The 16,788-nt window shown below is 37.8% G+C and overlaps 1 long non-coding RNA gene across 1 annotated transcript; it reads left to right on the top strand.

Moving 5' to 3' along the window:
- The first annotated feature begins 134 nt into the window (after positions 1-134).
- On the top strand, positions 135-16,158 carry LOC132659908 (uncharacterized). The gene is made up of 2 exons (XR_009600941.1): positions 135-299; positions 3,416-16,158. It is a non-coding gene; the product is annotated as an uncharacterized LOC132659908 (long non-coding RNA).
- The last annotated feature ends 630 nt before the right edge of the window (positions 16,159-16,788 follow it).

Raw genomic sequence — 16,788 nt, 5'->3', positions numbered from 1 at the left:
CCCCCTGCTACTAGGGACGCTCCCGGTTGCTAACCTTCCGGGGCTGGCGCGTTCCGTGACGTCAGGCGCGTGAGACCGTTTGCGCCCCGCGCACTTCCGGAAGTCGAGGGGAGGGAGCCTGCGGTTTGCTCCCTAGAAGGAAAGCAAACGGGAAGAGAGTTGTGTCAAGTGTGCAGCAACGCTTTGCGGGAAGAATCCAGGAGAGAGTGGAAGCTTGTAATATGAGTTCGTTGGTGCAAAACTGAAGAAATACAACCAGTTACTTATTAAAGACTGCCTTGGCGTTTCCCTCAGCTCAGGTACATATTTTACTAGACTGGGTTGTTAGGTCACTAGAAAAAAAGTAAACAGTTGTGTCAAGTGTGCAGCAACTCTTTGCAGGAAGAAACCAGGAGAGATTGGAAGTTCATCTTTTGAGTTCGTTGGTGCAAAAGTGCAGAAACACGGCCAATCATTTATTAAAGACCACCTTGACGTTTCCCTCAGCTCAGGTACACATTTTACTAGACAGGGAGGTTGGCGCACTAGAAAGAAAGGAAAAAGTTGTGTCAAGTGTGCAACTCTTTGCAGGAAGAAACCGGGAAAGAGTGGAAGCTCATACTTTGAGTTTTTTGGTGCAAAACTGCATAAATACAGCTAATCATTTATTAAAGACCGCCTTGACGTTTCCCTCAGCTCAGGTACACATTTTATCAGGTATTTTTTTCCTGCCTCTGGGTCCTTGACCTCCCTTTCCTTAGAGCGTTACGTTAGAAAACTGTTAACTGTAGCAATAATTGGTACAGGTATTGGTAACTGGTAATTGATTCTCTGCATTTTGGGGATATAAATCTTTTTAAAAGTTCTTTCCCGTGTTACAACCCAGGGCTGTCTTTCTTGAACTAGGAGTCATCCTTTTAAAATGGCAGAAAAGGAGACAGCACCCGTAACTCCCAGTCTCCTTGGAAGCATAGAAGCCTAAGTTAGGCAGGCGCTTTGTTTCAAGTTGTAAAACTGCCTCCCGTCACGAAGCTTAGAGAAATTTTACTTTTCCTTTGTGAAGGCTTCCCTAGTAGCTCAGATGGTAAAGCATCCGCCTGCAGTGCAGGAGACCCGGATTCAACCCCTGCGTTGGGAAAATCCCCTGAAGAAGGAAATGGCAACCCACCCAAGTATCATTGCCTGGAAAATCCCATGGACAGAGGAGCCTGGTGGGCTACAGTGCATGAGGTCAAAAAGAGTCGGAATTTCCTTTGGGTAAACAGAACTGACCTGAGAGTTTTCCTACTCTTAAAATATCTTAAGCTTTCTGTTGAATTGAGTTCAGACAGAGTCCTGGCCCCTCTTTTCTGTTGTGATCGTCTTGAATAAGTCTCTGCCTGTTTAACTTTGACATCAGTAATATGGAACTTTGGGGTGACCAGATTATAAACAAAAACAACAGACCAGAAATTGAAGTTAGGATCTGTTCTTTTAAAAACTTCCTCATTCAACAAATTTTTTAGACTTTCTACTCCTTCAGAACTGTATTTGAGTATTGAACAGTAGACAAGATATCATCCTTGCTCTCATAGCCCCTTAGGGTCAGATGGAAATAACATAATAGTAACATTCATTCTTATTTTGAAGTGCATGTTAAAAATGACAAGTACAGAGTCTGTAGTAAAAATTGTGTAAAGGACTATTGTAGGTAAGGTGGTCAGTATAGTGTCTTCTAGCTGCTGGTGGGTAATAGACTCATGCAGACCCATGTGGAATTGCCAGGACTAGGCATCTTAATGCTGGGTTCCAGTGTGAGAAAGACCATTGGTGACACACACTAATTTTAGTTTCCAACCTGGACATTTATCAATAATGAAGTGGCTCCTTGGGTTTCTTCTCTCCCTTATCCACAATCTTATTCAGAGCCTTACATGGAAGGTTAGTATTTAATGCTACTCCTTTCCACTCCTCAAAATATCCAATATTCAACACCAAAAAATAAAACAAAAGCACCATCTTTCCTTCCTTACAATGTCTCGTTTTACCATTGTCTTCCTCATCTTGATTAATGCCATTATTCTTTACTCAGGTGTTCAGATGTAAAATCTTGGAGTCATCATTTATCCTTAGCTTTCCACCTGCAACATGCTTACTGGTTATGGCAATGTATTAAATAATTCTGAAATAGCAGAGTTAAACTAATGATTGCAAATGATTAGAGCATTCTAATCATTCTAGTGTTTCTGCAGCTAGCTACTTGAATCAGAATCAGAAATGGAATTTGTTAAAAATGTTGATTCTAGATCACTATTCTAGATTCTGTATACATTTTACTAAGCTCTCAGGGTAATTTTTATTTGCACTAACATTTAAGAATCTCTCCATTCCCTTACCACCTATATCTAAATGTTATCAACTTTTCCCCATTTCCCTAATGTCCCTATCATTAATCAACTCTTTTCTGTTCCCTGCTTCTGACAAAGAATTATTTTTAAATTGCTTGAGATCTTAAGCAGGTAGAGAAGCTGCAAATTATTGTGATTTTTGCATAATACTGTATTATTTGTAAACTGTCATGAAACATATTTTTAATTCCATCACAGGAACTAGGAACCAGTTTCCTGGGAGAAAATATTGTATTTTGCTTGTATAATATAAAATGACAATTTGGGGCACACATGCCTATTTAAAAGACAGAATGCCCAACTAATTGGTGTTTTTGAATTTTTTCTCTTAATAATAATCCTACTTGTTCATTTACATGTTTTTGTCTTGCAAACAAGTTGTATCAATCGGGAGAGATTTAAAAACATAAAAGAGAAGAAAAGTTATACTTACTTAAATTAATCTGCATACTAGGAAAAGACCCCTATTATTCTGATTTATCAGGGAACACCCCAGCTGACAGAACAGCAGTCTTCCATGGAAGTGTGTAAAATACCACTGGCCTATTAAGTAAAATCTAACCCTCCCTCCCTGGTCCCATATTAAATAATAATATTGCATATTAATTATCTGTTGTGTACCAGATCTCATGAAATGCTAAACAATTCTGCCATTATTGTTCCTAATTTACAATTAAGAAACCACGATAAAGGATAATCAAGTTGGTGAAAATCAACGTGAGTAAAAGCAATAGAGCTGGGCAATAAACTCAGGCACTGTAGCCTCAGAGGTCAATATTGCCTCTTACATTTTGTCTTCTCCTAGTTGTAGGCTTCCATGATTTGAGTCTAGCTTATTGTCTCAATCAGCTATTGTTAGAATAATGCTGCATAACCACTATTGAAAACTACATCAGTGGCATACAGCAAATAAGCATTTATTTTTCACATGTTTTTGGTCAAGGTGAGAGTTACAAATTTAAGTTGGCCTTATGGATAAGTAGAAAGGGGATGGGGGATAGGCATAAGGAGAAATGAGCAGCCATGTATGTCTGTTTCTTTTTAAACAGTTACTGGTTACCCGAAGTCCCACCTGATGGCCTTGACACATATCTCATTGGAGGGAGAGATGTCACATGGCAGCTTCTAGCTTCTGGTAATCTGAGAATTTTGGTATTAAAATGGGCATATTCTACTCCCTATAGAAATTTATGTTAGTAAGGAAAAGGAAGACAACTCATATTGATAGAGATTTCATTTATATTGATATGTGTGTGTGAAAGTCGCTCAGTCGTGTCTGACTTGTTGCGACCTCATGGACTGCAGTCTGCCAGATATCTCTGTCCATGGAAGTCTTCAGGCAAGAGTACTGGAGTGGGTTGCCGTTCCCTTCTCCAGGGGACCTTCCCAACCCAGGGATCGAACCCAGGTCCCCCATATTACAGGTGGATTCTTTACTGTCTGAGCCATTTATATTGATAGTCACATCAATTTTAGCTCAGTCTAGTGAAAACAAGGCTCAAATAAGTGTTCTCTGGTGGCAAAATTTCCTTGCTTGTCCATTAAGGGAAGAGGGAATGTAGGAGGTTGTCTCAACTGTAATGGTCATTCATAGTGACATCTGATAGAAGGAGTCTCTTATACTTTTAAATGGCAGGATACTGCCACTTCAGGTGGATTGTATATACCCTGAGGTCCAAATGGAAAAAATTCAATAGTCAGGAAAAGGGACTATGAACTGATCACAAAACCAGCAATTGGAGAGAATGCACTAAAATTCTTGAAGGGGAAGGAAGAGTTGGGATTTCAGAGGACAACTAAAGAACAACAATTCAAGAATAAGAAGGAACAGTGTTGTCAGGCTAGGCACTGCATAAACAGGTAGGAATCTGAATAAATGTTAAGGTTAAATATCTAAAACACACACACACTGACTGTATAAATGGGCTGTGGTTCCTGAGAGGAAAGAAACAAGGTGAGTATCTCTGGAGCTCTGCCTATGGAAAATTTCCCAGCTATAGTGCGTGAACCTGGAGTTCAGTCAGAATATGGGAGTCTCTCTTAACTGAAGAGGCAGAGATCAGAGTTCTGGGCTTTTAATGGGGTCTGTGGGCCAAGGCATTAAGAAAGAGTCTGTGGAGGTCATGAAGTTCATATAGAGGTTCCCCACACAGCCTTGACTGAAAGCTGGATAGTACTACCAGACATGGCCACAAAGTTAATAAGAATATTGCTGTTACAGAGGTGAGAGCAGAACAGAGACATTAGATATTAAACAGTGCTGGGGACTTGGAATTAGGGCCCAGACATACTGAATAAATCTCTTTAACACCTCCTAACATAGTGGAAATCAAATGGAATCACTGCTTTGTGATAGGAGGGAGGTGGGAGGTGGGTTCAGGATTGGGAACACGTGTACACCCATGGTGGATTCATGTTGATGTATGGCAAAATCAACAAAGTATTGTAAAGTAAAGTAAAATTAAAAAAAAAAAAAATAAAGACCACACCCAGAGAAAGGCCCTCTTTATACCCACTTTAACAAAGCTTGGAAACCAAGCCCTGACAAGATTCTTAGAGGAGAAAGAGTTTGAGATTGGATCTTACCAGTTTACTAAGGGGCTTCCCAGTAGCGTTAGTGGTAAAGAATCTGCCTGCCAATGCAGCAGACAAAAGAGAGGCGGGTTTAATCCCTGGGTTAGGAAGATCCTCTAGAGTAGGAAATGGCAATCCATTCCAGTATTCTTGCCTAGAAAATCCCATGAACAGAGGAGACTGGAGGCTGAAGTCCTTGGAGTCATGCAATCGAACATGACTGAGCACACAGCACACAATTTACAGGGACTTGGAAATAGATAAATAGAAATTATACAGTGTCAAAAAAGGAGATATAAAAAGATTCAAGAAAAGAACAAAACACTTGGCACTTACATGACAGTATTATACAGTTTGATATATATGCACTGGAGCTCAAAAAGAAAAAGCAATATAATGAGGCAATAAAATATTTTGGTAAATGATTAAAAAACTTTGATTTACAGTTCCAAGAAGATCAGAGAGTAGTAAGCAAGGTAAATACCAAGAATAGCACATATGGGCATATCAGAGTCACACAGAGTCCAAATTAGAACATCTTGAAATGAGCCAAAGAAAAAGATGCATTACACACCAAAGAAAAATAACACATATGAAGGTGTAGTTCTCATCTGAAACAATGGAAACCAGAAGCAGTAGCATCTTTCAGGTGATAAAAGAAATTAAAAAGTTATCAGCCTTGAATTCTATATCCAGTTATCTTCTAAAAAAAAAAAACGTCAAAACGATGTTTTCAGGCAAGTGAAGGCTGAGGAAACTCATTTCCAACAGACTAAACCACAGGATGTTTTTCAGGCTGAATGGAAGTGGTACAAGATGGAAATTTTTATTTACAGAAAGTGGAGAATGGCAAACAGAGATGGAAAATCACTGTGTAAATACAAAAACCTGTTTTTATTTATCCCAAATTTTCTTAAAAAGAATGCAGTGCTTTGCATAAGGCCATGTTTATGATGTATGTGCATATAAAAACATGGCAATAGAACATAAAGGTAAAAGACAAGGAAGGTGAAGTAAATGGAAATAGACTTTTTCCCATTTGTGAAATGTGATATGTGACATGTGAAGTTTGAAATGTCAGGTGTGAAAAGGGATTCATGAGGTAGGAAGCTCCCAAAGGTTAGAAGTGGGATGTTTATAAATAGAATCATGCTCTCCTAAGGCTATTACATTTGTTAAGTATGAGGTGTGAAATGTTAAGTGTGAAAGAGGGTTTATGAAGTAGTAACTACTAAGGGTAGGAGTGGAAATTGAAGTGACCCAATATTGTTGCTAAATAGGCATTGTAACAATTATAATACAGAGAAATATTCTTAGAGCAACCAGCAAAAAATAATGAATAGAAGTTATATCTATAAAAGATAATATAAATAGCAACAAATAAAAATATATCTGTCATTTATTTCTTACAATAGATCATGAAAATTGCATTAAAAAATAATAAATGTGGTACATTGATACCACTGAGGTTTAGAAAATAATTCTACCACCCTAAGAGTGTCATTTCAATATTCTGATATTGTATATGTGCCTGTGTGTATATATGTATTCAGTTCAGTTCAGTCGCTCAGTTGTGTCCAACTCTTTGTGAGCTCATAGACTGCAGCATGCCAGGCTTCCCTGTTCATCACCAACTCCTGGAACTTGCTCACACTCATGTCCATCGAGTTGGTTATGCCATCCAACCATTTCATCCTCTGTTGTCCCCTTCTCCTGCCTTCAATCTTTGCTTATATATTTAGAACAATGCTTTCATGCTCAGTTTCTCAGACCCTTTTCTACGCTATGGACTGGAGCCTGCCAGGCTTATCTGTCCATGGAGTTTTCCAGGCAAGAATACTAGAACGTGTTGCCATTTCCTATTCCAGGGGATCTTCCTAACCCAGGGATCAAACCTGTGTCTCCTGTATTGGCAGCTGGATTCTTTACCACTGAGCCACCTGGGAAGCCCAATCAGAACAATAGACTATATGTAATTTATTTACTATTTTTATATTTATGTCATAAATGATATTTTATTTGTCACAAAGGTATCTGTAAACATCAATTTTAATGATTTCTTTTATGCATTTACTATATTGGACTATTGCCCTATAGCTAGAACACTGTTATTACTAATGATGTAATAACATTTGTTATTGTAATAACATTTGTCATGTCCGATTCTTTGTGAGATGACTCCATGGACTGCAGTATGCCAGGCTCCCCTGTCCTTTACTGTCTCCAAGATTTTTCTCTTGAGTTCCTTTTCACTTTCTGCCATTAGACTGGTATCATATCTATATTTATTAAAAATACCACTAATGTATTATTTTGATTAAATGTTTTCTGCATCTTTGCCCATGAATTATTTCTTAAGGGAATGTGTGTTGATGCTAGGGTTCTAGGTATACAGAGTCTCTCTGCCTTGAAGATTAAAAAAATATTTTCTTGTGTCACTTGTTTAAAAAGCCGAAGTGGATAGAGCTGAGACAGTACTAACTGATGAATGGTTTCACTGACTGTAGCTGAGCACCCAGCCCAATGAATAATATTAATAGCTGTGGAAAGTAAAGCCAATACTGTGGTCTAGATACCGGTAAGAACACAGGAGGGTGATGTTTGAGACCAGAGCCACTGTGAAGTAGGGTTATAATGCCTTTGTCTCCCATTCTTTGTATCATCACTTGGGAGATGGTTAGGCCTCAGAGAGGAGGGGTATACTAGGTCACAGTTCATCCTATGCAGCAGTTTGGTATTCCTGAGGTGACAGTGTATTGGCAGTGAACCTAAAAGTCAGTATCAGTTTTGAGGGGGGAAAAAAGAATAAGATGATTGTGTGAAATAAAGCAGTTTTGACTGGTTTTATATGCCCACTGCACAGCAGAATCTTCCTTAGCATGCGTGTTACCAAGTGGGTAAAAAACTGCACTTATGGGGCAGTGGGAATTTACTGAGGCATGAACGGTCGTTGGGATGAAAGGGTCATGGGGTTTGTAATCTGTAAGTGATATGTCCACAACTATCTTCCCTAGGGCCTCTTCGGTGCAATATAGTCCTTGGTGGTGGATCTTAGCAAGTCAGAGGAGGGAATGCAGTTTATGTAAAGGTGAGAAACAGGATGGGCACCTCAGAAAAGAAACCGGATTCACCAAGGCCATTAAATATGTAAACCTTTGTTAGCAGATCTTGCCATTCTTTGATAGAGCTAGAACCCAATTTGGAATTTGCTGGAGACACTATACTTGTGTGTTTCATTCCAGAAAGAGCATATGATATCTGGATAGCCATCGTTATATTTTGAAATGGCTCTTTAATTTGGAAAGATATACTTAATGCCATTCATGAGAGAAAAATGCTTCCTAATGATCCTGGGTGTTCTTTGGAAGGAATGATGCTAAAGCTGAAACTCCCAATACTTTGGCCACCTCATGTGAAGAGTTGACTCACTGGAAAAGACTCTGATGCTGGGAGGGATTGGGGGCAGGAGGAAAAGGGGATGACAGAGGATGAGATGGCTGGATGGCATCACCGACTCCCTGGACGTGAGTTTGAGTAAACTCCGGGAGATGGTGATGGACAGGGAGGCTTGGCGTGCTATGATCATGGGGTCACAAAGAGTTGGGCACGACTGAGTGACTGAACTGAACTGAACTGAATGATCCATTGCTTCCATATGATGAAAACCTAGTTTTTATTAATAAACATTTTATGTAAGTAGCTGAAACTATTTATATATTAAAAATGGTTAAAATTTTTGAGTATTTTAAAATATTTATTTGAGCATAGTAAATTTATATGGTTCAAAATTCAAAATGTATAAAAAGATATTTACTGAAAAACTGTCTTCCATCCCTACTTACCAGATAAACAGCTCCTCTTTCAAAGCCCAAAAATATCTTCAGTTTTTCATGTAGCTTCCAGAGATAAATGTATGTATATAAGTTATATAAAAGTGTCATTTTTAACACAAACAAGTTGATAGTGTTCTTTACATACAGTCTGGTACTTTGCTTTTCTGTTGGTATTATTTTTTTTTAAATATCTTGGAGATCATTCCATATCAGTATATTATGAGATTTGTCGTAATGTTTTATTCACTTCTGAACTGTGAATTTTTTGTGAGCCCTAGGCTTTTTTGCCTTCTCTGGTCCCTTTCTTCATGAATAATAGTAATGGTAATAGTAAAAATAACAATAATAATAAAGTTCTATTTTATGACTTCGTGTTTGTACCAACTATGTGTTGGTATAAAGATGAATATAATCAAGGCTGGAATGGTTATTATTTATTACTATTATTTCTTGAAATTAACATATTTTCATGGATTCCTATGTGTACTGTGAGCCTTAGGCTCACAAATTGAAAGATAGGTCAGCTGTGGTTTTATTACTACAAAGTTTTCCATAGTGAAGTGAAGTGAAAGTTGCTCAGTCGTGTTCGACTCTGTATGAACCCATGGACTGTAGCCCGCCAGGCTCCTCTATCTATGGATTTCTCCAGTCAAGAATGCTGGAGTGGGTAGCCATTTCCTTCTCCAAGGGGTTCTTCCTGACTTGGGGATCAAATCTGGTTCTCCTGCATTGCAGGCAGATCCTTTACTGTCTGAGCTAGGAAAGAACCCGTGGAAGTTTTCCATAATAAGCGCATTATTTTAATCAAGTCTTCATTGATGGATCGTTAGGTTGTTTCAAAAGTTTTTGAGTTTTTAATAGTAAGTGGAGTTTAAAAATTGTAGGAAAACAAAAAGATGCAGCCAAACACAAGGAGTGTTTACATACCTATTTAGAATGATACTACCTTCTAAACTAAAATTATTTTATTTTCCTGAATATTTTTAGCTGGTAGCAAAACAAATTGCCATCTAGTGCTAGTACAGTGTGTGCATGCTCAGTCCTGTCCAGCTGTTCTGCAGCCCTGCCGTGAGGCTCCACTGTCCATGGAATTTTTTAGGCAAGAATACTGGAGAGGGTTGCCATTTCCTTCTCCAAGGGATCTTTCCGACCCCAGGATCAAACCTCATCTTCTGCTTCTCTTGTATTTCCAGCACTGACAGGTGGATTGTTTACTACTGCAGCACCTACAGTATCATTTAAGGTCTCGCCTGATTTTTTATTCTTTTTTTCCCTATGTGGCTCAGAGGTAAAGAATCTGCCTGCCATTGCAGAAGATGCAGGTTTGATCCCTGGGTAGGGGAGATCTGTTGGAGAAGGAAATGGCAACCCACTCCAGTATCCTTGCCTGGGATATCCCATGGACCGAAGAGTCTAGCAGGGTACAGTCCATAGGTTTGCAAAGAGTTGCACATGATGTAGTGACTAAACTCAATGAAGCTCAACATTCAGAAAACGAAGACCATGGCATCTGGTCCCATCACTTCATGGAAAATAGATGGATAAACAGTGGAAACTGTTTCTCCTGCATTGCAGGCAGATTCTTTACTGTCTGAGCTAGCAAAGAACCCGTGGAAGTTTTCCATAATAAGCACATTAGTTTAATCAAGTCTTCATTGATAGATCGTTAGGTTGTTAAGACTTTATCTTTTGGGGCTCCAAAATCACTGCAGATGGTGACTGCAGCTATGAAATTAAAAGATGCTTACTCCTTGGAAGGAAAGTTATGACCAACCTAGATAGCATATTGAAAAGCAGAGGTATTACTTTGCCAACAAAGATCCGTTTAGTCAAGGGTATGGTTTTTCCAGTGGTCATGTATGGATGCGAGAGTTGGACTGTGAAGAAAGCTGAGCGCCAAAGAATTGATGCTTTTGAACTGTGGTGTTGGAGAAGACTCTTGAGAGTCCCTTGGACTGCAAGGAGATCCAACCAGTCCATTCTAAAGGAGATCAGCCCTGGGTGTTCTTTGGAGGGAATGATGCTGAAGCTGAAACTCCAGTACTTTGGCTACCTCATGTGAAGAGTTGACTCATTGGAAAAGACTCTAATGCTGGGAGGGACTTGGGGCAGGAGGAAAGGAGAATGACAGAGGATGAGATGGCTGGATGGCATCACTGATTCGATGGCGTGAGTCTGAGTGAACTCCGGGAGTTGGTGATGGACAGGGAGGCCTGGCGTGCTGCGATTCATGGGGTCGCAAAGAGTCGGACACGACTGAGCGACTGAACTGAACTGAACTGAACTGAACTGAACTAGTGACTGAACAATAACAACAACAGCTCTATGTACACCATCCCCTTCTCTTTGTCTCCTCCTTTCATTCAGCTAAATATTACTATTTTCTTTACAGTTCTTCCTTCTTTGCTATTAGTTCTTTAAGTTTGTCTTGAAGGCATTTATTTATATTTATACACTTTGGTAGAATTCAAGAATGAAGAAATGGCCAGAATTTTCCCCAATATTGTTAATATTTGAAATGTGCCTGCATAGAATTTCCCTGGACTGAATTTATAAATAGCCTAACACAGAAATTAATTCATATCCTGCCAAATGTCTTGTAAGCTAAATGATCAAATTGTCTTATATCCTGACTCTTACAAGTCTATCAGCTATTTGTGCCTTTTCTTTATCCCCTCCTTTATACCTGTCTCTTGACAGATTCATTTGTTAGGGATATGTATCGACTATCTTAACAGTAACATGAAGCTCTCATAGCATATTTAGCTCAGTATGGCTTCTCTCATTGAGATATTTTCCTCATTACTTTTATGTTTGTAGGCCAGGGATTTAAACTAAATGAGGCTGGGATGGATAGGTAGATGCTTATATAATCAACCAGAGAATGATGGTGCTGTCTAAAAGCAGATGTTGTTACTTGCTCTTGGTCAGTTTTTTTTACATAAGATTAGAAGGCATAAACTGATTTCTCAAACTAAACCAGAAATTCATATATTTAATGATATCACTTTTCCATTAGTGAATAAAATAAATAAAAATATCAAAATAACAAACAGTATTCAGTCAGCACTGCACACCAAATCAAACATATGCATAAGCTGTAGAACTCATTGATAGGCTGTATAAAACTTATGTGTAAACTCTACGAGGACAGGAATGTGTATCTGCCTTGGGATTTAACAAGTGTGCTTGCATGTGGTTGGTGTTGAGTAAATATAGGTGAATACACAGAATGAATTTAAAAGTAAGACTTCTTATTTTGAATAGTAGTAATAATGTTTCTTTTATTCATATATCACAGCTTGCTGAGGAATAAAGAAGATGGAAAGATGTAGTACAAATTCTTCCAGTTAATCAAACTCCATTATTTGAAGGAAAAAAAAATAAACACTAAATAGACTATCATTTATCTATAGAGCCTTAGAATTCTTACATACTTACAAAGAATTAAGTGTAATCCCCTATATTTTGTTGAAGAGAAAAGGAATATCTATAGAGGTTGTATAATTTTTTTAGTGGGCAAAATTACCAAAGGCAAGACTGAAATTCAAATCTCTTGATTTTTAAAATTCAGCCGTTTTGTACTACACAGTGTTTTCTCATTTGTCACTAGTGCTTAGCAAACATTTGGATAATAAGGATTTACTTCTTACATCTATAAGGGGTTAAGATTTTTAAAAATTAGAACTTCTGTTAGGAAAAACTTTAATTAAATTAATCTTTTCCTTATTGTAAATGGAGTTACTGTAACTATTGGATACACACAATAAAGTTTGATTTTATGAGTAAGATACCATTAAACATCATTTAAGCCATAATGAAAGTTGTAACTGGTCTGAAGACCACTTTTGCCGTAGTTAATATTCACAGCCATGAATGATTCTTCCTGTTATATCAAATAAACTCATCTTTAAAGTTGAAAACAATGTAGCATCTCCATAATGTTCATCTCAAAGGATGACAAGATGTCAAAGGATGATAAGAAACGTTAAGTAAATATCTAAACTTGCTGTAAAGAAAATAAGAATTTTCCTTTAAAAATTATCATCAAATATATTTGTTATATGTTTTGCTACAGTGCTAATAAGAATTCCCTATTATGCTAATAAGGATATGCTAGTAATTAATTGATGATTAATTAATCTTAGATATCTAGTAAGGTTATCCATACTCATGTTCACCATCAGCAATCAGCATAGGCATACTGAGAAAGGAAGTCTGAGTAGATCGTCAAGAAACTATTTCCCACAAGCACTATTGCAACTTCCTAATTTTGATTTTGTAGAAAGGGTACCATACAATAAACTGTGATGGCAACCTACTTGTATCCTCAGGAATGCCCCCAGAATGTATATTAATCTGCCGAGCAGGGCCTAAAGGTGGAAAGTGAAAGTGAAAGTCATGTCCAACTCTTTGTGACCCCATGGACTGTAGCCTTCCAGGCTCCTCTGTCCATGGAATTCCCCAGGCAAGAATACTGGAGTGGGTAGCCCTTCCCTTCTCCAGGGGATCTTGCCAACCCAGGGATCAAACCCAAGTCTCCCACATTACATGTGATTCTTTATGGGCTGAGCCACCAGGGAAGCCCCCTAAAGGTGGAAGGAGAAGAAATTCTAAATGGAGCCAGGTGGTACATCCACACAGCTTTTCATATCAAATAAAAGATCACAAGCCACAAGCTCATGATGCAGTTGAAATATTTACCCAGCATCACTCTTCTGCTTATGTATTCAGTCTGCTTATTTATTTAATTCTTGGCTTGCTTTTACTTATGTTTCTATGGAAGACATTTACCTTACACTTGGCTTACTGCACTGCACCCTCAAGAAAGACCTTTGAAAACTTATAGGATATGTACAGGACTATTCAACATCCACTGGGTCATAGGAAAAGCAAGAGAGTTCCAGAAAAACATCTACTTCATTGACTACGCCAAAGCCTTTGACTGTGTGGATCACAGAAAACTCTGGAAAATTCTTCAAGAGATGGGAATACCAGACCACTTGGCCTGCCTCCTGAGAAACCTGTGTGCAGGTTAAGAAGCAACAGTTAGAACCAGACATGGAACAACAAACTGGTTCCAAATTGGGAAAGGCATACATCAAGGCTGTATATTGTCACCCTGCTTATTTAACTTATATGCAGAGTACGTCATGTGAAAGGCTGGATGAAGCACAAGGTGGAATCAAGATTCCTGGGAGAAATATCAATAACCTCAGATATGCATATGATTACCACCCTTATGGCAGAAAGCAAAAAGGACCTAAAGAGCCTCTTGATGAAAGTGAAAGAGGAGAGTGAAAAAGCTGGCATCAGAAAACTAAGATCATGGCATCTGGTCCCATCACTTCATGACAAATAGATGGGGAAGCAATGGAAACAGTGACAGATTTTATTTTCATGGTTCCAAAATCACTACAGATGGTGACTGCAGCCATGAAATTAAAAGATGCTTGCTCCTTGGAAGAAAAGCTATGACCAACCTAGACAGCATATTAAAAAGCAGAGTCATTACTTTGCCAACATAGGTCCCTGTAATCAAAACTATGGTTTTTCCAGTAGTCATGTATGGATGTGAGAGTTGGACCACAAAGAAAGCAGAACACTGAAGAATTAATGCTTTTGAACTGTGGTGTTGGAGAAGACTCTTGAGAGTCCCTTGGACTGAAAGGAGATCAAACCAGTCAATCTTAAGTCAGTCCTGAATATTCATTGGAAGGACTGATGCTGAGGCTGAACCTCCAATACTTTGGCCACCTGATGTGAAAAGTTGATTCATTGGAAAAGACATTGATGCTGGGATAGATTGAAGATAGGAGGAGAAGGGGACGACAGAGGATGAGATGGTTGGACGACATCACCAATTTGATGGACATAAGTTTGAGCAAGCTCCTGGAGTTGGTAATGGACAGGGAGGCCTGGTGTGGTGCAGTCCATGAAATCTCAAAGAGTCATACACGACTGAGTTACTGAACTGAACTGATTAGTTAAAATTTTCATGTATCTTACTGAGTCTGTGTGAGAAAACATCACTAAATTAAATGAAGACAGTTATAGGAAGTACAAACTGGGAATTCCATTATTTAGTATCTGCACAGTTCCATCTCTTTTTAGAACAAATGACTTTGTTCAGCTTGAATTACTGGAGGATGCTAATAGATAGAACAGTTCTAAAAACATACACTGAACATCCTGTCATGTGAAAACTGCATATTCTCTCACAGCCAAAGAAACGATGATGAAAAGCCAGCTCTGTACTTAACAGTTAAAGCAAATACAACAGAGAGAAAAGGAAGGAAAACAAGTATCCAAGAATGATGTCAATCTCAAGATACTGATTTAATTATTATCTTGCTTATCACCAGGGGAAAAATGCTTTACCTTCATGGAGGTATCAATCAGAGCTTATGGAAGAGAACTTTTAAAGTAGATTTTATGCTTTAGTATGATTCATCAATGTGTTCATTCATTCATCCTTTGAATTGATCAAACTTGTATGAGCACAAAATGAACATCTTCAATATCCCCTCTTTGAGAGATATTCACATTCACACTCCCATGGTCATCGGTCAGGTTGACCCCACTTTTCATCCACAGCTGGCAAGCCTGAGGTGGGCACCTGACCAAAGGTAAGCTGTTCAGAATTCATTACAATGAATTTGGAACTAGTGGCATTTGGAATTTGCACTAAATTGCACTCATACCCGGAAATGTTTTTTGAATAGTTAAAATGTAAAAACTCACTCAGGTTTTCTCCCATGTCATATAAGGGTGTAGCTGAAGCTGATATAAATATTGAAAAAAAAAAAAAAAGAAACCAAGATGAGGAGTGGATAGTGACAGTAAATTTTATTTTTTGCTTTTCTAGGTTTGTTTGCTTTCATTCATTTGGTTATTTTGTTTTTCTTTTAAATAACAGACTGCATTTTATTTTCCAGTTGTGGAATTTTTTCCAAGATATTTTCATACCATTGTGTTTACTGATACTGTGCTCCTACATTTTCCCTTAGTTGTTTTCTTATACTGATATGCTCTCCTTTACTTGCTTTTCAATCAATCTTAAATAATATTAGCTCCATGGATGAGCTATGGTGTTAACACAGTGATATGATAACCAAGACATAGTCCCAACCTTTAGGCCCTCACAGTGAAATGAAGGAACTAATATAATAACGTAGACTCGGTAAAACTAAAGTTGGACTACATTTTTAAAGAAGAGGAATTACTGTATGAAAATAAATGATACCTATGCTATTGTACAACATTGAGTTAAAAATTTACAGATGGTTAAAATAAATAAAATGCATTTTTGATCTCTTCACCCATATGATTAAATAACTAATAAAACTATTTCATGTAATGTAAGCTGCATTAGCTAAATTCAACTACGTTACTGGATTTTATTTGACTCGAATTTGCATACCTCGCTACCAAACTCTGTAAAGAAAAACAGTAAATAGTAATAATAATGTATATGGATCAGAAAGAGTCAGACATGACTGAGCAACTGAGGACACACATGACGGTTACGTATAACAAGGGTACAAAATCACCAATGCTGTAATAAAAAGAGAACCAATAAAGTCACTGCATGAATACAGGATCTTAATTTTACTTTTGTAAATCTAAATCCCACATGTCTAGTATAGATTTCTCCTTAGAACAGTTTCCCCAAACAGATTAAAACAAGAATGCCTAATTGTGTGAAATGCTTCTGTGTTATATATTGACAAATCCGAGTGTTAGGTAAATTTACACAAAAATATTTCCTTCACAGAATACTTTTAACAAGCAGGACACAATATTATATGAATCAGATTTTTGTGTTTCTAAAATTCTCTGTTCTTAAGAGTTTTAAATTGAAAGATAAAAATTTTAAATGAGATGTGAACAAGAATGCCTATGAGAGTAAATGCAGCTTCTCGTTAAGCTAGGTTTTTAAATATTATGAATATTTGAGTTTTCAAATATTTAATATCTGAGATAACCACCAAGAATTTTATTTTTTGTAAAGC

This window comes from Ovis aries, chromosome 5, assembly GCF_016772045.2.
Source record: "Ovis aries strain OAR_USU_Benz2616 breed Rambouillet chromosome 5, ARS-UI_Ramb_v3.0, whole genome shotgun sequence".
Classification (NCBI taxonomy): domain Eukaryota; kingdom Metazoa; phylum Chordata; class Mammalia; order Artiodactyla; family Bovidae; genus Ovis; species Ovis aries.
The sequence above is the reverse complement of the archived record's forward strand: the minus strand, read 5'-3'. Positions and strand labels throughout refer to the sequence as shown.